Source organism: Castor canadensis, chromosome 2 (genome assembly GCF_047511655.1).
Source record: "Castor canadensis chromosome 2, mCasCan1.hap1v2, whole genome shotgun sequence".
Taxonomy (NCBI): domain Eukaryota; kingdom Metazoa; phylum Chordata; class Mammalia; order Rodentia; family Castoridae; genus Castor; species Castor canadensis.
The window spans coordinates 14930225-14957010 of NC_133387.1; the positions used below are offsets into that span (position 1 = coordinate 14930225).

Sequence of the window (26786 nt, forward strand, 5' to 3'; positions counted from 1 at the left end):
TAATTTACTGCAGCATTTTAAATGTATCTTATGTGCTGATACTTTAGTAAGTTACACAGTGTGTTCATAGCATGAGTTTTATTACATGATCAAATGTAATAAATGTTTATGTCTTAATGACCACTTCATTGAGCTATTTTAAAATTTCTCTCCCCCGGGTTCCTGTGTTACTGTGTGATAAATTTGAAGTTTAAAAATTATGTTTAGTAACTTAAACAGTTTGGTTAGGTAAAGATAAGAAGATATTTGAGGAGATGTAATTATCCCAACACCCTTGTGCATATGTACATGAATTTGTTCTCAGTGATTTGTGAAGCAACTTCTCATATGTACTAGATATCCATGGAAGTATTTCTGTTTAATAATACCATTAAGTTCACACTACAACTTTATACAATACCTTGTTCTTTGGTGACACTAGTATCTTTTCTTTGTTAATTTTATGCAAACTTACTCTCATTTACTCTTCCATGTGGCCATTAGAAACAGGTTGTCAAGTTCTATACAAGGCCTTTTGGGATTTTGATTGTGATTATATTAAATTTATATATAGGGTTATTTAAGTCTTTAAAATTTTCCTTAAAGATCTATAGTTTCCTACATAATCTTATATTTTTGGGGTTGGGGGGTGATTTTATTCCTGGGAGTCTTTTTGTGCTATTGTGAATGAGATGCTTTTTAAAATAATCTTTGTGCTTGGTGGTTGTATTTAGAAGATCTATTGTTTCTTTTGTACTTGGCTTTTGTTTCTGGTTCTGATAGAATGCTTATTACTCTCCAAATTCACCATTAGATTGTCCTGGATATTTTTTTTGGCAGTACTAGGCTTTGAACTCAGGGCCCGATGCCTGTTAAGCATGCACTCTTATCACTTGAGCCACATCCACAGCCCTTTTTGCTTTAATTATTATTCAGATAGGTTCTCACGTTTTTTTGCCCTTGGCTGGCCTCAGACTGTGATCCTCCTACATATGCCTCTTTTGTAGCTGGGATTACAGCTGGGTACCACCAATTCCAACTTGGTAGTTGAGATAGAATCTTGCTAACTTTTTCGCCTAAGTTGGCCTCAAACTGCAGTCCTCCTATCCTGAGTACCTGGCATTATAGGCATGCACGACCATGCCTGGCTATACTGGATTTACAAGTAACATTCATTTGTACAAATAATTATTGTTTTTTTTTTTTTCTTTCCCAGTTCTTAATGTCTGTTATTCTTCTAATGCATTGGCTAGGGCATATATTTGATATTTATAAATAATAATAGGCATGCTTATTTCTCTTGACCTAGAAATGCTTCCATTATGTTTAGTGATTTTATTATAAACTTCATATAGATAACCCCTATAGGAAGTTTAAAACTATTCATTTCTTGTTTGTTGAGAGGTTTTTCTAACATCATAATTGGTATTGAATTTTGTCACATTTCTTTGTTGAACATCTGTTGAAGTGCTTATATAAAGTTATCTTTTTTCATCTGTTAATGAGAGTGATTTCATTAGTAACATCCTATTTTTGACCAGCTCACGTTAGTGGATACATTTTATCACAGTGTATATTCTTTTAATTGTTGAATTTGATTTGCTAATACAAGTTTTTATTTTGGATTTTTACAACTGTCTTTTGTAAGATTAGTCTAGAGCTCATTATCCTATTCTAGCCTACTTTTGGAATCAAGTTTATATATATATTTGTGTTGTTAGAAGGAGCTGATTAGCTTTCCAGGTTTTTCTATATATTGGACAGTTTTTATGCCAGACAGGAGAAAATTTTTCTTAAAAATTGATTGAATAGGCTTTTAAAAGTAAACTTTGAGACCAGGAAGCAGTGGTTCACACCTGTAATCCTAGCTACTTGGGAAGCAAAGATGAGGAGGAACGCAATTCGAAGCCAGTCCGAGCAGATAGTTCATAAGACCCTGTCTCAAAAAAACACCCAATGCACAAAAAAAGGGCTGGCTGAGTGGCTCAAGTGGTAGAGCACATGCCTACCAAGTGTGAGGCCCTTCATTCAAACCTTGGTACAAAAAAATAGTAACCTTTGGGCCTAATCTTTTACTTTCAGCCTCTCAGAGTGAATTTTAGGTAAAGATCCAGTATGTAACATTTTTGAGAGGTTTGGTTTTTGAGACCAGTATCTCCTCATTTATACCATTTATATTTTGTTGGTAAGTCACTTACCCCTTATATTTTTTCATTGAGAACTTTGTTTTGTCTTGTGTAGATTCTCATGTGTATATTTGCTTCCCATGTAGCAAATTTTGGTGGTTTACAAGTTTTTTTCTTTTTTTGGGGTGGAGGGGAACTGGGGTTTGAACTCAGAGCTTTATGCCAGCTCTACTGCTTGATCCACACTGCCAGTCCATTTTGCTCTAGTTATTCTAGAGGAGGGGGGTCTCGTGAACTATTTGCCTGGACTGGTCTTGAACCAGGATCCAGTTTCAGCCTCTCAAGTACCCACTGGTGCCTCTGACTTTTTATTTTTTTTTCCAGTACTGGGATTTGAACTCAGGACCTTGCAGTTGCTAGGCTGCTGCTCTACTACTTGAACTACTCCGCCAGCCTGATTTATAAGTTTTACTAATTCTGCTACTTTAATAGACTTAATATCTGTAAGACTCCATTTCTTGTTTTTTCCAAGATAACAGGATTATTTAACCTGTTACTATTAAAGACAAAAAAATTAGTGCACTTCTACCTCCCCTCTTCACTGCTATCCTTTCTTTGATCTCTTCATATGGGAGATAAACCTTGTCAATTTAAAAAATGCTGTTTTTTTCTTTTTCCTTAAGTTGCAAGATTGTGATTTGAGTAGAAATAAATTACCTTTAATTCTTCAAAGGCAAGGCTTCTTTTTTTACTTTTTCTTAAGAAAAAACAGTTTTATTAGAAGATTTTTAAATGACAGTATGCTAACTTGAACAGCTAGGTTGTGTAAGGTCTGAAAATTCCTTTTTTTGATGTTATTCAGCCTCAGACATGATTGCTGCAGAGGGAAAGAAAAAGGTTGCTTTCTTACTGGATGGGAAAGGTCAAATATACACACTGTGCACTTGTGAGTTAACATTAAAGCCTGCCTTTCGGTACTTAACCTGTTTATCTTGGTTACTCTATTAAATACTAAACGAAAGACAGGGCTTTTTGACTTCTGATTCTGCTATTCCTCTTTTCATTGTCTGGATTACGCTGTAAGTAATTCTGTTTTTCCCTACATGTGGTTTCCTGAGTTTAAGGTTGACTTTCAATGGCCTTCATACTTGTGTAAAAGTTGGGTTTGACTATAAAATTGCTGCTTATTTTTTTTTCCTCTTTAACCTTTGTAGAAACTCTTCTTCCTAGCTTTTCTTTCCTAGCATTATTGCTGGGGAAAGAAGTTGTAACATCTGCTGATCGCTCCTGTTCTGTTCCTCACTTGCCAAGCATACTAACTTCTCCAAGGTGCAGACTCTTTCTGGTACATGCATTATTTTTTCTTTCTTTGTCTTTAATAATTAGCATTTCTTTGCATTTTAACTCTCCCTTCTTTTTTGTTTTATTAGATGTGGTCTTTTCTACCTCAAGCTTATCTTTCTTGTCCCTGACAACAATGTGTACTTCACTTCTTGTCCTTTCTAATGTCCTTTCATTTGTTGTCCTTTCCTTCACTTCTTGTCCTTTCATTTCTGAAATGGTCTCTCCTTCCCTTCTTTCCTTTTTTTTTTTTTTTGTCCTTTTCTTTTTTTAAAGACAGGGTCTTGCTGTGGAGCTCAGGCTAGGCTTGAACTCCATTCTCCTGCCTCTGCCTCTGCATCCTAAGTGAGAGGATTCTGCAAGCATGCACCACCATGCCCAGACTGTTTTTCCCTTAAACTCTTCAAACTCACTTTTTGTCTCCTGTTCCATTAGTTCTTCAATTTCTCTCTTCAGAGTTCATTTTCTAGGCAATTTATCATTATTTACTCATTTCCTTTGTGGTACTGGAGATCGAACAGAGGGCCTCACGCTTGCTGGGTGGGCACTCTACCGCTTGAGTCACTCCACCAGCCTGCAGAGTTCATTATCTTTTTTAAAAATAAAGAAAGGAAGAAATCATTTAGGAGTGATAGATGGGGATGAGACCTTTCTTTTGTTTCTTTGACTGACTTCTGGAGTGTATTTTCACCTGCCTTTTGCCTGTTAAGATTTCTAAATATACCCATGCTGGATCCATTCTTTATTGCTCACTTTTGTCTTTAAGTAAAGCATTTCTATTAGAGTCTGCTTGCTTTTCAAGAATGCTATGGGGAACACAAGGGAGAATGAACCTAGACAGGCTTAACCTTTTTTTCAGTTACTTTGTCTCAGCTTGCTCGACCAGGTCTGTTATGTTCTTATCACCCTGTTATTATTATTATTTTTTGAGGTACTAGGGGTTGAATTCAGGGGTTGCTAGGCAGGGACTGTACCACTCAAGCCATGCCTCAAGCCATTTTTGCTTAAACAGGGTCTCTGGTTTTTGCCAGGGCAGGTCTGGATCTTGGTCCTCCTTATTTACACCTTCTGTAAAGCTGGGACAACAGGTGTGAGTCACAATGCCCAATTTACTCTTTTTTTAAAGAAAAAAAAATGACTTTCTTCCCTTTCCTGCTATTTTGGCCAACCCATTATTCAAAAGATGAAGAGTCCACCCAGATAGGAGATAGGTGAGGCTTATAGTGAAGCTTGAGTTTATGTTCAACAGTCATTCTAAGGAACTGGTTACTATCAGAAGAACTGTAATAAAGAAACCGTTCTTTGTTTAAACTAGAATTTTCTGAACTTCCTTGACTGTTGAGCATTGCTATCGTGGATGTGTTAAAATACTGTGAAACATTTAGTAAAACACTATTCTAATGCCAAACCATGTGTTTCTCAATGATGTATTCTAGTTTTTATGGCTCTTTGGCCTAGAGTGTGCTCTTTCTTCCTTCATTTTCTCTGCACCCCCAGTCTTTCTTTCAGTGATTTCTGAGTTGGTACCTGTCCCAGTGGTAGCTGTTTAGAAATGTTTTGATTTTCATAATGAGTGGAGACTGATATATGGCATTTAAGGCTCAAAAGCCAGGGAATCTAATGCCCCACCCCAAAATATCACTTACATACCTTTTTGAGGAATGCTGAACTCAGCAACTTTTTCTCCGTTTTTTTCCTTTTTCTTTTATTTTGTCCTCTTCTATCCTTCCTATTATCCTTCCTTCATCTTTTCTTTCTTACTCTTTTTTTTAAGAGAAGGGTCTAGGCTAGCTTCAAACTGGTAGTCCTTCTGCCTGCTGAGACTACAGACATGGACCACCACACTCAGCTTCTGAGCTCATCAACTTTTACTCATCATCTAAAACTCAGTTCTGGTTGTCTTTCCCAGAAGCTTTCTCTAACTTATTTTTATTCTCCCCCCGCCCCCACTCATCCTATTCACTAGGTACTATCCATAATATTTTAATGTACATTTAGATTATTGGAAGTAGCTAATTTGTAGTATAGTTGTCTATGACTGTATATCTTATACCTTAAACTTTACACTATGAGCTCAAGTTTATGATGGTAGAGATATTTTGTGTCCTTGGTCCATGGTATATATGTCTTCTTTTTTATGCATGTTGCATTGAATACATTAATGAATGAGTTGCACTTTCAATATAAATCTGAAGTATGATATGACTCTTCTAAAGCTATACTTTCTTAGATGACACTAATAATCTGTGCAGCTGTGGGAAATGATAATAATTCTGCTTTCCCCCTCAGTGCTGGGAATAGACTATAGGACCTCTTGCATGCTAGCCAAGTGCTGTACCACTGAGCTGCATCCCCAGCCTATACTTTATTCATAGACAATCAAAATATGCTTCCTTTTCTTCAGTTGTGGGTAATAGATTATAACTGCATATTGGAAACTCTGAAGAAATTTTAAAAGTATAGCTGCCTTCGTCCTGTCCTGAGAGTTTCTGATTTTTGAGGATGAGGGCTTGGCATCTGGATTTTGAAAAGTTCCCCAGATGGTTTTTAATCTATAGTCAAGATTAAAAACTTCCATTATCTGAGACTCTGTAGCATTTGGGGAATTCAGTAAACAGAAGAGGGAGAAGTTACTAAATTATTGAAGAATTTAGGTAAGGAAAAAAACAAAACTAGAGCCTGAGAGTTCCTCTGAGGCAAGGAGCTTGTTTGTTTTGCTCTCAGCACAAACCTGAGCATATAGTAGGGATTTGGTAAATATTGGCTGAATAAAAAGCATGGCTGGCAGGACACTGGTGGCTCATGCTGAGGATTACAGTTCAAAGCCAACCTAGGTAAATAGTTCGTGAGACCCTATCTCGAAAAAAATTCATCACCCCCCCCAAAAAAAAAAAAAAAAAAAAAAAAAACCAGAAGGATGTGGCAGAGTGGCTTAAGCAGTAGAGTGCCTGCCTAGCAAGCATGAGGCCCAGAGTTCAAACCCCATTACGGGCAAAAGGAAAGCATGTCTGTCATTAGGTATTTAAAGATAGTAGAACTATAAGAAATCACTTAGTATTGTACAAAATGTTTTAGAATGATAATCTGCTACTTTAATTTTAAAATTAATCAAACTAATGCACTGAGCATTTACTTCACTTGTTATTTCAGTTCATTACGTTTTTTTTTTTGTGCCAAGCACTGAGGTTACCATTTGATTCTTACATCAACTCCATGAAGTTTGTGTCAATCAAAGAATAGGGACTTGTCAAGAAACTTGCACTTGGAGGCCAAGTAACTTGCCTAGGATTACACACTAAGTGACAAAGCTGGATTTTTTTGTTTTAAAGTCTGTACTCTTAACAAGTACAATAAAATTTTAGAACAACCCTGACAGACTTTGTAATTTCCATTTTGTTTGTGTAGGAAGGTTATGCAGCTTGCCTGGGTATACTTGCCTAAGTGTTGAAGGGGAATTTGGACCAGACACTGTGACTTCAGAGGCCTTCCACTTACTGCTGTGCTATAGGAGCCTCTCCACTTATTATAGTTTAATGTGTGGCCACCCTGTGAGGTTGTTAACCATAGTTGTTGACGGTCTTTGTTGTTCTCTGTGTAACTTCTGGCCTCAAGGTTTTCTGCTGATTGTTTTAAATCTGAATTATTATCTTGATTCTGATCAGAGCCTTGGGTTTGCTAATCCTAGAAAATAAGACATCTCTTTGCAGGTTCTTTTCATTCTTTTTCTTTAGCAAAGATTTTTAAATTTGAATTTTAATAAATTTAATGTACTGGTGCCATTTTTTAACTTTAGTTGTTTGAGTCAGTAGTCTAGATTTAAATTTTATGTTCAGGAAAGAGTTTAAGCACATTACCCCCATTACATATTTTATTTAGAAGTTATGTGTGTACCATTGTTTGAAAACAGAAGACGAATGAGCATATTAACATGAGTTTAAAATTGCGATGGCTTTGTCTTTAGGTTACTATCTCAAGCCATAACATATCTTAGAGGAAGGTTCATTATTACAATAGTGGATACAAATTCATATTCTAAATCTGGATTTTGTTTTGTTTTTTTTGAGATGGGGCTGCCTTCATAGCCCACACTGGCCTCAAACATAGCATCTTCCTGTGTCCACCTTCCCAGTGCTAGGACTACAAAGTGAATTGCCCCCACACCATGCCTGGTCTGTATAATGTTTATTTTTATTTTATTTATTTATTTTTTTTGTGGTATTGGGGTTTGAACTCCACCACTTGAGCCACTCCCTCAGCAAGTTTTTTGTTTTTGTTTGATAATGAGCTTGTTAGGTGGGCACTCTATCACTTGAGCCATACCATTCCCCTCCATCTCCCCCAAACCATTTTTTGCTTTAGTTGTTTTTCAGATAGGGTCTCATGTTTTTGCCTTAACAGGCCTCATACTATGATCTTCCTACCTCCAGCCTCCTGCTTAGCATACATGCCCCACCATACCTGGCTTGTTGGATGTGATAGGGTCTCACTAAGTTTCTGCCTAGACTGACCTCAGGCCTCCTAGGATTGCAGTGTGAGCCACTACACTTGGCTTGGGTTTTTTTTTTGTTTTGTTTTCTTTTTTGTGGTATTGGGATTTAACTCAAGGCCTTAATGCTTGCTAGGCAGCCACTCTACTACTTGAGCCACACTAATAGTCCTTTTTGCTTTGGTTATTTTTGAGATATGGCCTCACATTTACATCCGGACCAGGATCCTCCTATTTGCTCTTCCTATGTAGCTGGGATGACATTGACATTGGCACACCATCATACTCAGCTTTTTTTTTAAATTGGTTGAGATGGGATCTCATGGGCTTTTTTTACCCCCACTGCCTAGAACCATAATCTTTTTGATCTCAGTCTCTCTGGTAGTTAGGATTGCACGTGTGAGCCACAGTGTTTTTTGCTTTTTTTTTTATAGTGCATTATGGGGTTTTATGTTATATTATATTCATATATAGTTGGGTCTTTCAATATTTTTCATTCTCTTAATGTTTTCAGTATTTCTCCTGCCTCCCATAGTTCCCTCAGACTATACATATATGTATAGTCTCACTATACATATATGTACATATATACATGTATATATGTATCTTTATATACATTTAACTTACAGGCTTCCATATATGAGGGAAAACATGGAACCATTGATTTTTTTGAGCTTGACTTACTTCACTTAACGTGAATTTCCCCAGTTCCATCCATTTACCTGCAAACAACATAATTTCACTCTTCTTTATGGCTGAATAAAGCTCCATTGTATATATAAATCACATTTTCTTAATCTACTATCAGTCATGGGGCATCTGGGCTGCCTCCAAAGCTTGGCTGTTATAAATAGTGCTGCAATAAACATGGGTATGCAAGTGGCTTTATCATATCCTGAAGCATATTCCTTTGTATATATGCCTAGGAGTGGATCATATGGTAGTTCTATTTTTAGTTTTTTGAGGATTCTCCATGTTGCTTTCCATAGTGGTTGCACTAATTAACATTCCCACCAGCAGACCTTCTGTCTTCAGCGTGCCTCTTGACCATGAAGGAATTACTCCCTATGGGAGGGTGCCTGTGTAAATATTAAATATGAAAATTGGATTTTTCTTAATTTTCTAGATGAATGTATTAATAAATAATGTGGTCAGCCAACACCCTCAATAAAGAGTATCCTCCGTAGGGTGCATACCCATTTTGTAGACCACAGCTTTGACCATTGCATTGTAACCTACTATTCAGTTTGTGTCACTAGCCTTAGTATTCAAAAGGGAAGAATAGTTTAACCCTCTAAACTGACCTCTGCCTAATCTACCCATCAGGTTAATAAATTCTGTCCATTTCAAAAAATGCTTGCTGTCAAATTAGGTGTAGGTCATATTTGAAGGAAAATCCTTGGCCCTAAGATTGGAGAATGAATGTTCGTTTTATAGTTTTAAGTTAATATAAAAAAGTTTAAGGTCTGTGTTTGTTCTTTCTTACGATTCTCTGATTTAACTGACCTTTTCAGTTAACCTATCACCAGACATAATTAGATCGACTAAAGGGATTTCTTTTTTTTTTTTTTAAGTTTTTTTATTGTCATATTATTTTTGTACTTGAATTACATTGTGACATTTACAAAAGTTCTTACTTATATCATAGTTTAATTTACCCCCTCCATCATTCTCCTTCTTAAAGGTGTTTCTTTTATACCCATATCAGTGTTGAATTTGTGATGACTTATTTTGGAGTTGTGATTATAATTTCTCTTAGCAAACTCCTTGTTTGGTCATCTAAATTCAGAGCTGAATTTTACACAAAATGTTTTAATAATCCCTGTTTTGGAATGATTATTTACTCCCAGAACTTTGACTTCTTTACAGGCTTGTTTTAAAAATATTAAATCTATTAAATTGAGACTCTCATTACCTCTTGCCTATAATTGTAACATGCCTTTATGGGACTCCCTGTTGTAGGGGTTCTCTCTTACTTGTTGCGTAACTTAAACATTATTGCCGGAGTAAACATCCTAAAATATAATATCTAACCAGATCAAAAACCATTTATAACAATAAAAGCTGAATTAAAAAATTACTATTTTGTGTTGTGCTTAGATGTAGTTTCTGCAATCAGGATATGCCCATTAAACAGATTATCAAAAAAATGCATACATACACACATTCTAAATGCATACCTCCAACCCCAGTAACACATATGAGATGCTGTGAGAGTTTATTGAGGATCCAATATAGATTAAGAGGAGAGTAACAAGAAAAGTCCCCTCTGAAGAAATGAGTTTTAAACTATCTGAAGTAGCTGGGCTTAGTTTGGAAAAATGCTGGACAGACTGTTTTTAGGAAGGAGGAATAGCATGTGTGAATTGTGATTGGGGTTACTGAGTAAAAGGTGGAGAGAATAGCACCTGATGAGGCAGGAGGAAGGCTGTGATGACATCTTTTAGGAACTTGTATTCTGAAGTTTAGGTTTTTACTGGGGAATGATATGATCAGAATTGTTTAGTAATTTCATTGTGTCTGGGGAATGGATGAGCAGGGAATAGGAATAGGGCTAAAGAAATGAGGAAAACAGTTAGGTTGTCATTGTAAGTAATAGTTCAGAGAAGAAGGATAACAGCTTTGACTCAAGTAATGACAGTAAACAAAGTAACACAGGATGTGAGTGTCTCATAACAAATCCGTTACAGTAACCATATGAAGTGTGAGCAGAATGAGATCTGGAGTAAACTTATCCAAGCTTTCCTTTTTCTTTAATTTAATTTAATTTATTATTTTTTTAATAGTAGGGGTTGAACTAAGGGCCTTGCTCTTACTAGCAAGTACTCTAACACTTGAACCACATTCCCAATCCTTTTGTTTTCAGTTTATTTTCAAATAGAGTCTCACACTTTTGCCAGGGCTGGACCTTGAACTTCAATCCTTTCATCTCCACCTCCTAAGTAACTGGAATTATAGGCTTTAACCACCATGTGCATCTTGTTTTTGAGATAGGATCTCACTGATTTTTGCCTGAGGCTGGCCTCAAACTTTATCCAAACCTTTCTAGTAAATGGTGTTGTAAGGAATTAAAGAAATGGATGTGGCCTGTTGTGTTGTGTTGTTTTTTATTTCTTTTGGTAGGACTGGTGTTTGAATTTAGGGCTTCTTGCTTGCAAAGCAGGCACTCTACTGCTATGGTTATTTTGGAAATGGGTTTTTTTGAACTATTTGTCAGGGCTGGTCTGGAATGGTGATCCACCTGCTATTACCCTCCTAAGTAGCTAGGATTACAAGTGTGAGCCACCAGGTGCCCAGCAAGTGTTTGGTTCTTGTTTCTACAATAAAATACAAACACTGTTGAAGATTTTTCAGCCTACTTTTATTACCTTTATCTCCTAAATTCTTACTTATGTTTTACTAAAACCAAACTGTTGGAGTAATTATCATAAACTTAGCTGTACCTTGATGCAACTGATGGCTGTTTACCTTGGCAGTCTTATCACGGACATGACTACTAAATAACAGATATGTGGCATATGCAGTGTTTCAGCAATTGGTACATATCATGCCTGCACAAAGGGACGATTGTGTGTGTGTGCTTCAAAGTCTGAGGAGGAATGGGGGATGAATTGATTTACCATCAGCATTTTGCTTGCAAAATGTAAAAAATTTCAAGTTCACAATGACATATGTAGGCTGTATATTTTAAGAAATGCCAAGATAGCTTCATCTTATGCCTCTTTTTATTTTTTGGTATGTGAACCATAGATTGCTGACTTATTTTTGAAATGTGTAAATTCATAAAATATTCATGAGTAGATATTAGAGTTAAAAACCCTGCTTAATGCTAAAGTAGGATGACAAAAATTGAGCCCACCAAAAATAATCACAAAATTCCCCACAAGAACCAGGTTTACATGATTCTAATATGTATTACTTTAGAAAGCCTTCTTATTCTGACGTAATTAAAAAAGTAAATCTCAGCAAACAGATTTTTGTCTTTAACTTTAGTTGAATTTAGCTGTAGTTATACAAATGTTACTTTAATTTTATAAATTCTTGAATATTTGTCTTCAAATGAGAAAAAGTCATAGAATTTCTACACTGACCCATAGTTATTTGGCTTTAATGTTAAGCACAATTAAAAAAAATTGCAGTTAATCTTTCATTGGAATTGCCAACATTATTTTTAAAAACACCAAAGCCTAGGCAGTGAAGGATAACTTCTATCCTGACAGACCTCTTGTCTAATAAGCACTGGCAACAGTTTTCTTTTTATCATTTCTAAATTTTCTGTGCATATATCAGCTAAGTTTTCAGAAACTTAATACTGGCCCATTAGGGTCATTTTATAGTGTGTTATAGAGCAATTTAAGTTCATCGGTTACTGCCTTTTTTTTTCTGTTTAATTGTATTTAATGTAGAGTTGAAGTTTGGATAATCAGAAACAGGCCAGAAAAATTAATCTTGTCATTTGAGCTATTTGGTTCTTTTACTTTCAGTTTTTAAAATTTAAATTCTATCTGTCTGTATTATCATTTATAGTGGGGGAAAATTAAAGAATATTCATTTGATGTCCAGAATATTTTTGATCTAGGGAAACATTTTTTCCCCACATTATGCTGACTGTTCAACCCAGGACTTAAGTATGCTGGGTGAGCACTTTACCCTTGAGCTGTGTCCCTATCCACAGGAGAACTCACCCCCACACCCTGTACTGGAGTTTGAACTCAGTGCCTCATGCTTGTGAGACAGGTATTTTACCACCTGTGCCACACCTCCCAGTCCTTTTTGCTTTAGTTATTTTTGACATGGGATCTTCTCTTGTGTTGTTGTGCATACTGGCTTAGACTGCAGTTGATCCTTCTGTTTATGCTTCCTGTGTAACTGGGATGATGGTATTGGTTGAGATGTGGGCTCTTGCAAACTTTTTGCCCAAGCTGGCCTTAAACCACAGTCTTCCCAGTTTCCACGTCCCAGTAGCTAGGATACAGGTGTGAACCACTGGGCTGGCACAGGGAAACTGAAATTTAACTTTTAATACTGGCTTAGATGACTGAATAGAAGAAACAGCACATATTTTACTTTTTAATATTTTGAATGGGGAAATTAAAACTTTTCTTCTCTGAGACTTTTTAAAAATGTCCATTGCACTATATTTAGATTTCATAAAAGCAGATTAACACATTTTAGTCAAGATTTTAGCAACATAATTGAAAACAAAAGGATTTTAATTTGGCATTGCTTTTTTTTTTTTCCAGAAGCCCTTATAACCTTCTCCCTATGTTGACTATTTCTAACTTGCTGTTTTTCTACATATTTACTGTCTATTATCACAAGTCCTCAAAAATTTTTATGTTTTAGAAAGGTCACTGTCAAGTCTCCCAAAACTTATCCTTCCCCTTTTAAGCTCTATATTGGTTTCATTATTTTCTCATAAACCAGTGAAATTAAAATAAAACAGGATTTAAAACTATGTTATAGAACAGTGGTTCTCAAACTTCAGTGTGCACCAAAATTACCTGAGAGAATTATTGTTAAAACAAACTTCTGGCTAGGCAAAGTAGCACATGCCTGAAATCCAACAAACACTTTGGGAGGCTGAGGCAAGAGGATTGAGAGTACGAGACTAGCCTAGTGACACAGAGTGTTTGAGGCAAGTCTGGGATACATAGCAAGACTCTCTTTCAAAAACACATGCTTCACAAAAAATTGCTGGGCTTTATTCCCATAGTTTCTGAATCAGAAGGTATGGGGGCCGTAAATTTTTATTGCTAAGAAATTGCTTCTTGGGGGGACTGGGGTATGTAGCTCAAGTGATAGAGCTCTTGGGGCTGGGCTTATCAGCTCAGTGGCAGACAGTATACTTACTATGCCTGAGAACATGGATTCAATCTCCAGAAAAGAAGCTCCCTCACAATACTGATACAGCTTATTCAGGGGCATACTTTATGAGGGTTCTAGATCTGCACTTTCCAATATAATATGCACTAGCTACATATGTTCACTTGCATTAATTAAAACTCAAGAAAATTAAAAATTCAGTTTCTCACTTGGACTAGCCACATTTTAAATTCTCAATAGCTGCATATTGCTAGTGGCTAATGTATTGGACAGATATAAAACATTTCCGTTATCTCAGAAAGTTTTACTGAACAGCACTATTCTAGGAAATTGATTCATCATCATTCTCATACTTTTTTCATTCAGACTCTGAGTATTTCCCACCCTTACACAAAACTATTATTATTACATGTCATTAGGACGATTTCTATATCCCTGTATCTTCAGCAGGAGATACTGTTATGTTGGTAAAAACAGGCTCTGGGACCAAGCAGATCTTAGTTTAAATCCTGGCTTTGCCACTTCTAACTATGTGATGTTAGATAAGATCCAGTGGCCTCCCATTTAAGGAGGTTAGTATTTCTTTTTCAGGGTTTATAGGAGAATCAAATGTGGTAATGAATATAAACTAGTTAGCACACAGTGCCCAGTACTTTTTATATAGACAGTGAGTGGAGGCCATTATCACCTGGCTCTCATTTTTCCTTTCCAGTCTTGTTCCTGTTAACTATCATCATCACTGAAATCCACGGTATTTCTCCACATCCTAAATGTTTGCTTACAGCCTTTTGGAGAGTGTGACTTCACAGCTCTTCACTTAACAACAAACTTCTCCAGCACTTCACATCAGGTTTCAACAAATAGGGATTAAAAATAACACCTGCAGGGCTGAGGGTCTAGTTCAGTGGTAGAGTGTATACTTAGCATGTACAAGGCCTTTGGATTCAATCCCCACTACCACAAAAACAGTAAACATCTGTAACTACCATCTAGTATACCAAGAGCTCAAACTTGGCCTTCCTTTAAACTGACTATAATCACCTGGGTCTTGGTATTTTCTAATCCAACTGTTTTACACCCACTCAACAACTTTCAGCGATGTTACTGTTCTTACGTTACTACATCTACCTAATCTTTGGCTTTGATTCATCATCATTGACTTCTCTGATGCTTACTTGCCTCTTGCCTTGTTCCTTGTTTATCTATCATTGACAGTCAATATCCAACCCTCATTTAATCATCCCTGGAGTTCCAAAGTCTCCAAACTTGTGTCTAGGCCAGAGTATTTTTATAGGAAGACACTATGCCCTGGAGGTCTATCTTATAACACACTAATAGGAGCTTACAAGTCATTTCTTAGCCTTTTAGAAAATCCACAGTCTCCAGACATCTGTTATAACCTTCTTCTGACTTTTCTACACCCTTTTCTGGGGCTCTAAATGTAGCTCAGTGATACAGCCCTTGCCTGACACCTTGCCCTAGTTTTGATATCCCACATCCCCCCAAAAAACAAAACCTAAAGCCTTCATCTAACATTCTCCTAAGTCATCAGATTACTTTAGTTTTTACTTTGCTGAGGACATTAAGATCAAGGTTCCTGAGTATCCCTCACCTGTCAGCCTCATTACTCTTATGTTAGTTCCTACACCACAGTAATTACACACTTAGACTCATTACACTGTAATAACTAAGCACAATTGACAAGTACTGTTTTACATCCTTTATGTGTGTGATGAACTCTTTGAATCCTCACATATGCCCTCTGAAATAGAAACTAGAATTATCTAATTTTTACATATTAAGAACATTAGATACAGGGAGATCATATGACTAAGCTATGATCGTAAAGCAATAAATAGCATAGTTCAGCTATGAACTCAGGCAATGTGACTCAAGAGGCTACTTTCTAGACTACTGTCTTCCATTAACTCACATGCTGTTGACACCCAATCCTAGATAATCTCAGAATTGTCTATCAGTGGGAGCTGAGAATAGTGATCAGATAGGATTAGTCATCCTTACCGGTTATGTTTTAATTTTTACGAGGGAGAATATATTCAAGTATAATTTGTGAAATTAAAAATGTATTAAACGACTTCTATAAAGCTACAGTAGTCAAAACAGTCTGGTGCTGGCATATAAAAATAGGCATGTAGAATAGAATAGAAATGAACCCTAGCATATATTATCAAATGTTCTTTGGAAAAGGTGCCCAGATTATTCAATTGAGAAAGGGTAGTCATTGTTTCAATAAATACTGCTGGGAAAGCTGGCTATCCAATTACAAAGAATGAAGTTGAACCCTTCCCTCATGCCATGTGTAAGAATTAACTCAAAATGGATCTAAGAACTAAAACTATAAAACTGTTAAAGCAAAATATTGGGGAAAGCTTGGTGACATTGAATTTGACGATTTCTTAGGCATGGCATTAAAAGCATAGGCAATAGAAGAAAAAGTAGATAAATTAGATTTCATCAGAATTAAAAACTTTTGCACCAAAGGACACAATCAGAATGAATAGACCATCAGAGGAATAGAAAAACATTTGGAAATCATATATTTGATAAGATACAGATATCTACAATGTATAAAGAACCATAACTCAGTAACAAAAGAAACAACTCAGTTTAAAAAATGAATAAAGTATTTGAACCCTTACTTCTCTAAATATATATAAATGGCCAATAAATATCTGAAAAGATGCTCAGTATAGCTAATCATTAGGAAAGTACAAATAAAAATCACAATGAGATTCTGCTCCATGCTTGTTAGGGCAAATATTACCAAAAATAAGTGCTGCTGGGCTAATAATGAACTGCCTTTCGTAAGGTCTTGTTGATACTCATCCCATCTAACTGTACTACCTAAGGTCCTGAAGTATCCAAGGGACCAGTTTCATCAAAATCTGAAGATGTGCTAAACTGAGTGACAGCCTCAGACACTTCTAAGATTGTAAAGATTAAGGAAAAGTCTTGAGGTTCTCCAGACAAAATGCTTAGGTTTGCAAAATCACTGACGAGTTTGTCCGCTGGAGACATGGGAAACTGGACGGTTATTAAAGGAAGTGTCTCTCTGGGAGAGCAGGTGTAACATCTTCCTCTGATAGGACATAAAACTGAGTCCTGAGGCAGAGCTTCTCTCACCCTTCTCTTCAGAAGAGTTTTATAGACATGTTCTCCAAGTCCTCATCAAGAAAGCACAAAACCTAGCGATGAGGGGGCACCTCAGGACTTTAAAGATGGAATGGAGAGGGGAATTTGATTTTATTGGAGCCACACAGCTTGACACACCTGACTGGAAGAAACTCAGGTTTCGTAACTCTTAATAATGCTCATCTGGATTTCTTGCCTCAACTAAACCTCTATGCAGATAAACGGGGTCTCTGTGATTCTGTGGCTGAGACTGCTGTGACCTTACAAGTTTGGAGTCAGACTTACCTTTGGGGAAAGGAACATGGGTAGGGATTGAACACAACAACCACTTGAGCAAATGAAAGGAAAATGTGAGGACAAGAGGTAGTTAACTAAACTATAGTTCTGCTTCTCACTAAGCTACTCAGAAGTCAGGCTTTGCTCTTGAGTTATTAAGTAAAAAGTTTTGGACACTTTTTAATCTGTCATAATTATGAATGTTGCACTATCAATATGTTTGTCATCTGTTGACTATGTATGATGACTGTCTATATGAACTTACATATTTTATTAACTTGGTCAAAAGGTGGGGGATTTAAGTCTGAATTTGTTTATTGAGATTTTCGGGGGATTGATTGATGTTAATTTCTCTGAAGAATCAGGCACTAACTTAATGTCTTATTTTTTGTTTTTTCATTAATTCTGCTATTAAAATTTATTTTCTTTTACCTTAGGGCTTTTTGTTGTTGTTGTTCTGGGTTTGACTCAAACAATTTTTCAGACCTATGTTTTTCTAATACTTCCCTTTTTTTTTTGTTTTCCTTTTCTTTTGGTAGTTCTGGGGGATTAAACTGAGGTCCTTATGCTTATCAGGGAGGTCTTTACCATTTGAACCATGTCTCCAGACCATTTTTCTGATAAGTACATTTTAGACTTCATATCGTATGGAATACTGGTCCATAATGTTATGCATTTACTAGTCTTTAAAACATTTTTTTTATTGATGGGACTGGGGTGTGAACTCAGGGCTTCAAGGTTGCAAAGCAGGCATCCTTGCTTGAGCCACACCTCAGTCCATTTTGCTCTGGTTATTTTGGAGATGGGATCTTGTGAATTATTTGCCTGGGCTGGCCTGGAACTGTGATGCTCCCAATCTCAGCCTCCCAATTAGATTACATATGTGAGCCACTGGTGCCTGGTTCATTTTTTAATATTGTACTTTAGATTGTAGATTTTCTTTAATTTAGGAGTTCCATAGAAGTTTTTTTTTAAAAAACAATTTCCCAATGGTTTGTTTGTTTTTCATAATTGAGATTATATTGTGTTGAGGATCAGCACACAAACATTTTAATTTGTAGTCAATTTTTCACATGCATGCCAAAAATATAAAGCCATGTGTTGCATTTGTTTTTTAAATAGTTATTCCAGTGACATTCCAGCCTCAAACCTGGGAGACAGATTTTCCTTGTGGACATCATGTACCAGTGTCTTCGAACGCTGACCATATGCTACTTAACTTCCACCATTTTGCAATTTTATATAACATATACCACATACTCAAGTTTTCCATCTTTCACCTCACATTAACAAATTTGGAAAACTGGACTACCGTGACAAAATGTTACAGAGCACACACAATTCTGACAACAGAGATCAAGGAGTGAGTGATTTTCTTTAGAAAACAATTCTACTAGAAAATAACTTGGGGCTAGAGCTTGAAATATTCAAGATATTAAATGCACAACTGTGACCCAAATAGCCATTTAGTAGGCTTTGTATTGTAGGATATAAAACTAACCCCCATCTGGAATGTTAAGCTGACACCACAGACAGCCAAAGCCTCCACAATTCAATATCCCACTATTTTCTGGCTGTACCAAATAAATAAATAAACAACCAGCAAATGATTTCACTTCTTTAAAAAAAGATCACTCACAGTTAAAAAATGGGATGAGGTGGGATTTCCTTCTTTTTAAAAATGTTTCTGGAGCCACTAAAAAACTTGCATTCACAAATAGTTGATAAAAATCTTCCTCTGGATTGTACACAAAGGGAGACAGGGAGCAGTGGTGAGATGTGGGGTGTGATTAGTCAGCTGTGGCTTCTTTCTCTTCTGTTCATCAGAGGTCACACGCTCCTTATTTTTAGTTTTTCCATTTTCTCCAGGTAAATCTTTCTTAGTTTCTTGTTTACTTCTGCTTGTTTTCCCTTTGCTCGCCTTTTTCCTTTTGCTTGCACTTTTTTGTAGGAGAATTTATCCTTTCCTCTTCATTTTGGGCTTTGTCTTCACCTATGCAGGCTTAACTTAGCTGACAACCTCACTGACCTCCTCTTAGGCTCTCCCTTGGGAAGAGACTTTGGCCGAGCTCACCTTCCTCTTGGGCATGGTGGCGGCATGGTGTTGGAGAACCAAGCTTCTGGGTGTGTGTTTTTTAAGCAATTTTTACCTATGATTTTTTTTTCTTAATTTATAACTTAAGGTTGGGAAAGATGTACTATAACTGTCCACATTTTTGGCATTTCTGAGATTTCTTGTATGATTTAATACATGATCAGTTTTGTAAATACTTTAGCTTTTTCCTCCTACCCCCAAGATTGTCTTAATTATGATATAGTTCACATACTGTAAAATTCATTCTTCTAAAATAAATATTTAAGTGGATTTTAGTATACTCACAAGGTTGTACATCCATCATGAACTGCAGAACACTTTTTTTTTTAATTCTAAAATTGTTTCCATGAGTAATCATTGTCATTCCCCATTTCTTCTCCCTCAACTCCAGCAACCACTAATCTTTCTGTGTTTATCTGTGGATTTTTCTGTTCTGGACATTTCATATAAGCAAACTGTGTTACATATTAGCATATGGCTTCATTAACGATGTAATGTTTCAAGTTTCATTCATGTGTTATAGCATGTGTCAGTCCTTTTTGTGTTTTGAAATTGATACGAAAATCAAATAACAAACCATTTTAAAGAGAATAATTGAGTGGCACTTAGTATATTCACAATGTACAACTACCTCTTCCATCCAATCTAAATATTTTCATTACTCTAAAATAAAACTCTGTGCCCAATAAGAAAGTACTCTCCATTCTCTCCTTTGTCTCACCTTTGACATACACCATTTGCCCATATTCTGGGTGTTCCATACCAGTGAAATCATGCTGTGCATGACCTTTTGGATCTGGCTTCTTTTACTTAGCATAATGTGTTCAAGGTTTGTCATGTTGTAGCATGTAGATAGAATGGGCTGGAGATGTAGTTCAATGGCTTCTTTTACTTAGCATAATGTCTAAAAGATTTGTCATGTACTGCATGCCTTTTATAACTGAACAATATCCCCTTGTGTATTACAGGGTTTGTTTTACTCATCTGTTGGTAGACATTTGGGAGTTTTTTTTACCCTTGTTTTGCTGTTGTAAACAGTGCTGCTATGACTTATGAATATAAGTCTTTGAATACTTGTTTTCAATTATTTTAGGTATGTACGAATGGAACTGCTGGGCCATATAATAGTTCTATGATAACTTTTTGGAGAAACTACTAAACTGTTGGCTGCAGCGACTCTACCTTTTTACATTCCCATTGGCAATGCACCTAATTCTTCATATCTTCACCAATACTTACAACCTCTTTTGTGTGTGTGTGTGGGGGGCAGTACTGGGGACTGAACCCAGGGCCTCATACACCTTGTGCATGCTAGGTAAACACTCAACCACTGAGCTACATCCCAGCCCATTCCATCTTACAGGTATGAAGTAATACTTCATTGCGGTTTTGGTTTGCATTTCTCTAATTACTGGTGGTACTGAGCATCTTTTCATATGTTTGCTGGCCACTTTTTATATCTTTGGAGAAAAGGCTATTCAAGTCTGCTTATTTTTAAAATTGAGTTGTCTTTTTATTGATCAGTCCTAAGAGTACTTTATATATTCTGGGTACTGGCCCTTTACTAGGTATATGATTACAAATAATTTCTACTACTCTGTAGGCTTTCTTCTTTGTCAGTAATGTCCTTTGCATAAAAGTTTTTAATTTTTATGAAATCCAGTTTATTTTTTTATGTTGCACATACTTTTGGGGTCATATTTAAGAATCCATTTGCTATATCCAACACCATTACGATTTACACATAGATTTTCTCCTTAATTTTCTTTTAGGTTGTATTTAGGTCATTTATCCATTTTGAGTTAATTTCTCAGTATGTTGTGAGATTGAGATGGGTGTTTATAGCTATACATTTACTTCTTATCACTACTTTTTTGTAACCTATAAATGTTAGTATTATTATGTGCCAGTGTGAAATGTGGGCCGATGTCAAGGGTTCTTGCCTTCACACCAGAGAGCTGGCTTGTGAGGCAGCTGATTGTGAGACAACTGACTTGTGAGACAAAACCAGTACACGAAGTAGGATTTATTAGAGAGAAAGGAAAGGCTACAGTGAGAACAGTGCAGCGGAGCCTGAAACTGGTGGCTCCCTGCTCAGGTGAAGGCTGGGGCTTTTATGGATGCTTTAACTCTGGGTTAGGGTAAGAGTTAGGTGGGTTCTTATCATTGGCGTGGATTCGCTCTTGTGGGCTCTCTTCGATGAGCTGGTCTGTTTGCCCCTTATTGGGGGGAAACAACCTTGAGAGCATTTTGTTTATCAGCCCTGTGCAGATTTATGAGACCCTGTATCTCCTCCTCAGGGTGCAGGAATGCAGGTTTATAACTCCTTCTCAAGGTGCAGGGCTCACGGTGCTCTGCATGGGGGATGGGATACTGACTCACTCATCTGTCCTTGAGGTTCCCAGACCCAACAGTATGTTGTGTTTTGGTTTTCATTTGTTAGAAAGTAAATATTCTCTGATTTCTTTCATGATTTCTTCACTAGTTTATCTATATTCATTTTGGTATGGGATATTGGTATGTAGTGTTGTTGTTTTTGGTGTGACCTTTCATATTAGTGTAGGAGTAATACAAGTCTCATAAAAGTGAGTTAAAAACTGTTCCTTCCTTTTCTGGTTTATGGATGACTGCATAGAATTGGTCTTGTTTCTTCTTTACTAGGATTTATTTTATTTTCAGAGGTGCTGTGGATCAAACCCAGGGCTTTGCACAAATGAGACAAATGATCTATCGCTGAGCTATATAGTCTAGTCCCAGCCATAGAGATTTCTTTGAATAAAATAAATCTTTTTTTTTATGAGTTCAGTTTCCTTAATATAAAACCACTCAGATTATTTGTTTCACTTCCTGAGAGTTTTTGTGTGTGGTTTTTCAAAATTGTTTTTTTTTTTTTTTTGGCGACATTGGGGTTTGAACTCAGGTTATGCTTGCTAGGCAGGTGCACTACCACTTGAGCCACTCTGCCAGTCCTGAAAATTTGTTTTTAAACTTATGTGCATTGTATTTTTCATAGCATTCTCTTCCTATTAGCTTTTAAATATCTGTGGGGGGAGGTCTTTGTTTTATTCTTTAATTATTAGTGTTGGTTATTTGTGTCTTTTTTATAAGTCTTGCTAGAGAATGATAAATTTTATTGGTATTTTTAGAGAACCAGCTTCACCCACCCCACCTTGAGATAGGCTCTTGCTATGTAGTCCAAGGTGGCCTTGAACTTAAGATCCTCCTGCCTATGCCTCTTGAGTGCTGGGTTTACAGATGAGTTACCATTATACTTAGCTCTCACTATTTTTATCTTTTCTGTTTTGGTTTTCATTGATTTCTGCTTTTTATTATTTCTGTCCTGCTTTCTTTGAGTTTATTTGACTCATTTTCAAGTTTGTTCAGATGAATTTGGAACCATTTTCCCCCAGTATAAATGGTATAAATTCAATGACTTAAAATTCATCCCACAAATCCCTCTGCTTAAATTTGTTTGTTTGTTTATTTATTTAGTTTTCTATGGTATTGCGTTTGTGGTACTAAGTTTGACTTCAGGGCCTCACGCTTGCCTCAAGTGCTCTACCACTTGAGCCACATTCCCAGCCCTGCTTTTCTTTCTTTCTTTTTTTTTTTTTTTTAATGTTCTTTATATGTTTAGAGGTTAGTAAATGTTGAAAATGATCAGTATTGAAGGCTAAAGTGATCTTTCTCTACACTTAAATGAGTTTTCTTCTGAAGAGGTGGATATTAATACAGAAATCTGCATTTGTGGTAAGAAAGCTAGGAAGTCTGCACTTTGAGGAATATGGGTTACCTCTTCTGGACAATTACCCTGACTAATTCTGTCTTAGGGCGTAGTGTTCAGACAGAAATCCCTGAGACAGATTACCTTTTTCTTGCAAAATTTAAACTAGATACAAAAATTTGTGTGTGGGGGGGCAAAGATAGGAATTCTTGAAGTTGTGATTTGCATCAACACCAATTTTGTTTAAAAGTCTTTAAAAAACAACCCAAAACAGAAAATGCAGTGATTCTGATTTATAATGTCTCCTGTTAGGATAAGTAAAAGGAAAAGTCTTTTTCATCACCTGAGTCAAAAAGGTGATTTTACTAGAGGTTGAGAAATAAAGAGAACTACGTATGATGACTTCAGATGCCAAAGATTACCTGGTACCTGGAAGCTGTATATTACTCTGCAGGTAGGGTCTTTTATTGTTAGTTACAAAAAGATAAGAAATCACATTAATGAGTAAGTATGGAATTGGGTTTTTTTTTCCTTTAAAGTTTTAGCATAAAGTATAATTTAAAAATATTTTAAAATCTTTATATTTTTCAGGGCTGGAGGTGTAGCTTAGTGGTAGAGTGCTTGCCTGGCATGCACAAGGCCCTGAGTTCAACTCCCAGCACCACCAAAAAAGAAAAAAAAAATTTAAATATTTTTTCAATGTTTGTTTTAGTTTAAATTTTGAAGCAGTTCTCTCACTGTGTTGCCCAGGCCAGCCTCAAACTCCTGGGTTCAAACCATCCTTCTGCCTCCACCTCCTGAGAAATTGGGACTATAGACATGTGCCACTGTGCCCGACTTGTTTCTGTTTTTAAAATTCTCTTTTAAAAGTTAATCTAAAGTAAGCATGTAGTTGCTTGTCTTATATGTGAAAAATTGCTAATTTCATTTTTTTTTTTTTGTCTAAGAAAGTCATCTTAATGGTTTAAACAGAATCAGGCTTTTAACAGATGGCAGAATAGTTGAAGTTGTCCTTCATTCTCATAATTTTGCTTTGTGGCAGGTTTGTAATCCATGTGAGAGAATGTCATCCAAATACGTCTGGTATTTTCTGCTACATTCTCCTGACAAGAAAAAGTCTTTGTAAAACTGTCTTTTAATCTCTACTGAAATAAATATTTACCACTGCCTTTTGTCCTCAGATATGTGATTTACATTCAATGATGATGCCTATTTCTTTCCCTTCCCTGTTTCTCTTTGTTTTGTTTTGGTTGCATCTGTTTAAATGACATTGAATATACACATTTCAGTGAGTTACCTTTGACTTCCTCTTTAATAAGCTAATTACTGATACTTGAATTTTGGTTCAGTGCAGAGTCATATTGTAATTTTGTTGAAGGTATTTTAAAGCAGCAATTGATCTAAACATGTGAAGTATCAGTAATGAACATAAGAATTGAATGATGATAGCACGATTGTCCTTAATCAAAGATGAACATGTACTGACAATAATTACATAATACCTGCCACCTAGGCAACAAGAGTTTTAATATCTACCAACCATAAGATGGATTCTGAATTCAAAGATATTATAATGGGGTGCAGTTTCTTAAAACAAGTATAAGACATGTTATTTCTAAACTTCCAAATTTGTATCTCTGTTCAGACCTCCTACTTAATTCCAAGTTTGTATATCCAGCTCCTCTTTTTTTTTTTTTTTTTTTTTTTGGTGGTACTGGGGTTTAAACTCAGGACTTTGGCCTTGCTAGGCAGATTCTTTACTACTTGAGCCATACCCAGGTCACCCTGCACAGTGGTCCTACCTATTTATGCTCCCCTCAAAGCTTGAATGACATATTCACCACTGTGCCCAGCTTTTATTGATTGGGGTGGGGGTCTCACCAGCTTTCTGCCTGGGCTGGCCTTGAGCCAGGCTTTTGGATCTTTTGCCTAGTAGCTAGGATTACAGTCATGAGCTACTGCACCCAGCTTCCAGTTCATTTTTTTGTGTTTTCATTTTGATTGATTGTTTAATAAGCTTCTCAGGATGTTTAACATAAAGTTTCCTGGATTGGGGGCATGGTTCATATGGTAGTGTGCCTGCCTAGCAAGCACAGGCTCTGAGTTCAAGCCTCAGTAATGCCAAAAAAAAAAAGAAAAATCAAAATTAAATTTCTTATTCTGCATCCTGTGTCCCCATTCCCGTCCCCAGTGCTACCTCTGCATTCTTTTTTTGATTTTTTATTTAGGCAGCTTAAAAACTGTATAGTCAAGAGTGACTCCATAGCTGGGTGCTGGTGGCTCACACCTGTAATCCTAGCTACTTAGGAGGCATACATCAGGAGAATCGTGGGTTGAAGCCAACCTGGGCAAATAGTTCGGGAGACCCTATCTCAAAAAAAACCCATCACAAAAAAAGGATGTGGAAGGGGGCTGGTGGAGTGGTTCAAGGTATAGGCCCTAAGTTCAAGCCCCAGTACTACAAAAAAAAAAAAAAAGAATGACTCCCTTCTGTCATACCCCATATCCAGTTCATCAGAAAATCCTATTGACTCCCCTTTATTATGCATCCTGGATCTGACATATCCATAACTGCCTCTGCCACTTCCTTGGGAGTCATTTGCCATGTAATATTTTGGCTTCTACCCTTGCTCCCAGAATGGTCCATTTTCAGTATAGTTACCAGAGTAGTGCCAAGAATATAAGTGGTCATGTTCTTTTCTTTTCTTTTTTTTTTTTTAAATGGCTTCAGAGAGAGAGAGAGAGAGAGAGCACATATCATATAAATCACCCACTTAAAGTATACCATTCAAGTGCTTTTAGTATAGGCATAGTTGTGTAGCAGCCATCACCAAAATTAACTTTAGAATATTTTCATCTCCCCACAGAAGCCCTATACCTCTTAACCATCCTCCCTTGTCCTTCTGTATTCTCCATTACTAGCCAACTACTGATCTAATTTCTGTCTCTATAGATTTCCCTATTCTGGAGGTTTTTTGTTTGTTTGTTTGTTTTTTTGGTGGTACTGGGGTTTGAATTCAGGGCCTTGCATTTGAGCCATGCCTCCATCTGTTTTTGGTTGAGTTATTTTTTGAATTATGAGTTTGCAAGTTTGCATTTATGCCCAAGTTGGCCTGGTCCATGATCCTCCTATTTACACCTCTTACCTAGTTGGGATGACATGACACCACATGCCTAGTTGGCATGCCACCACACACAGCTTTTGTTGATGGAGATGGGGGTCTCATGAGTTTTTTGCCTAGTTTTGCCTTGAACCTTGATCTTCCTGACTTCTGCCTTCTGAGTAGCTAGGATTCCAGGTGTGAGCTGCCTCACGCAGCTTAGACATTTTTTTAAGTGGAATCATGCAATATATATCTTTCACTTAGTACAGAAAGCCTGCCTTATTCACAGATTTATTACACCCAGTTTTGACAAAGCATGATAAAAAATAAATAATAAATTTTTAAAAATCAAAAGAAATTTCAAAAACAAAAAGTTTTGATCCCGTGCATGTATTATGAAGCTCAGTTGATGGTCTTAGTCAGTCCCAAGTTAACAGATTGTTGTGTGATCTGCTGTTTCCCTGCTCTTAATTTTGTAGAAATGTGCCTCCCTAAAAGTAAATGATGCCCCCAAAGCAAGGTAAAAGTAAATGTGCTTAGTTTAAGTGATAAAATGAAAATTTTAGATTTGTTGAATGGTGGCATGTCTTTAGCAGAACTTGGGTGGCATAATCAGTACAGTATTGAACTTTAGGCATCCTGAGCATTTGTGATTTTTCCTCAATGATAGTCTCAT

General features: G+C 36.5%; 1 protein-coding gene across 11 annotated transcripts in view; it reads left to right on the forward strand.

The window, feature by feature from the left end:
* The window catches only part of Braf (B-Raf proto-oncogene, serine/threonine kinase), a 176158-nt gene that overhangs the window by 21910 nt on the left and 127462 nt on the right, over positions 1-26786 (forward strand). Inside the window, exon 1 of one of the 11 annotated variants that reach the window (XM_074061927.1) lies at positions 7087-7615. The exons of the other annotated variants lie outside the window; for them this stretch is intronic. The gene's annotated coding sequence lies outside the window, so the exon portion shown is untranslated. Of the gene's footprint in view, positions 1-7086; positions 7616-26786 lie in introns of those variants that run through there. 11 annotated transcript variants of the gene reach the window in all.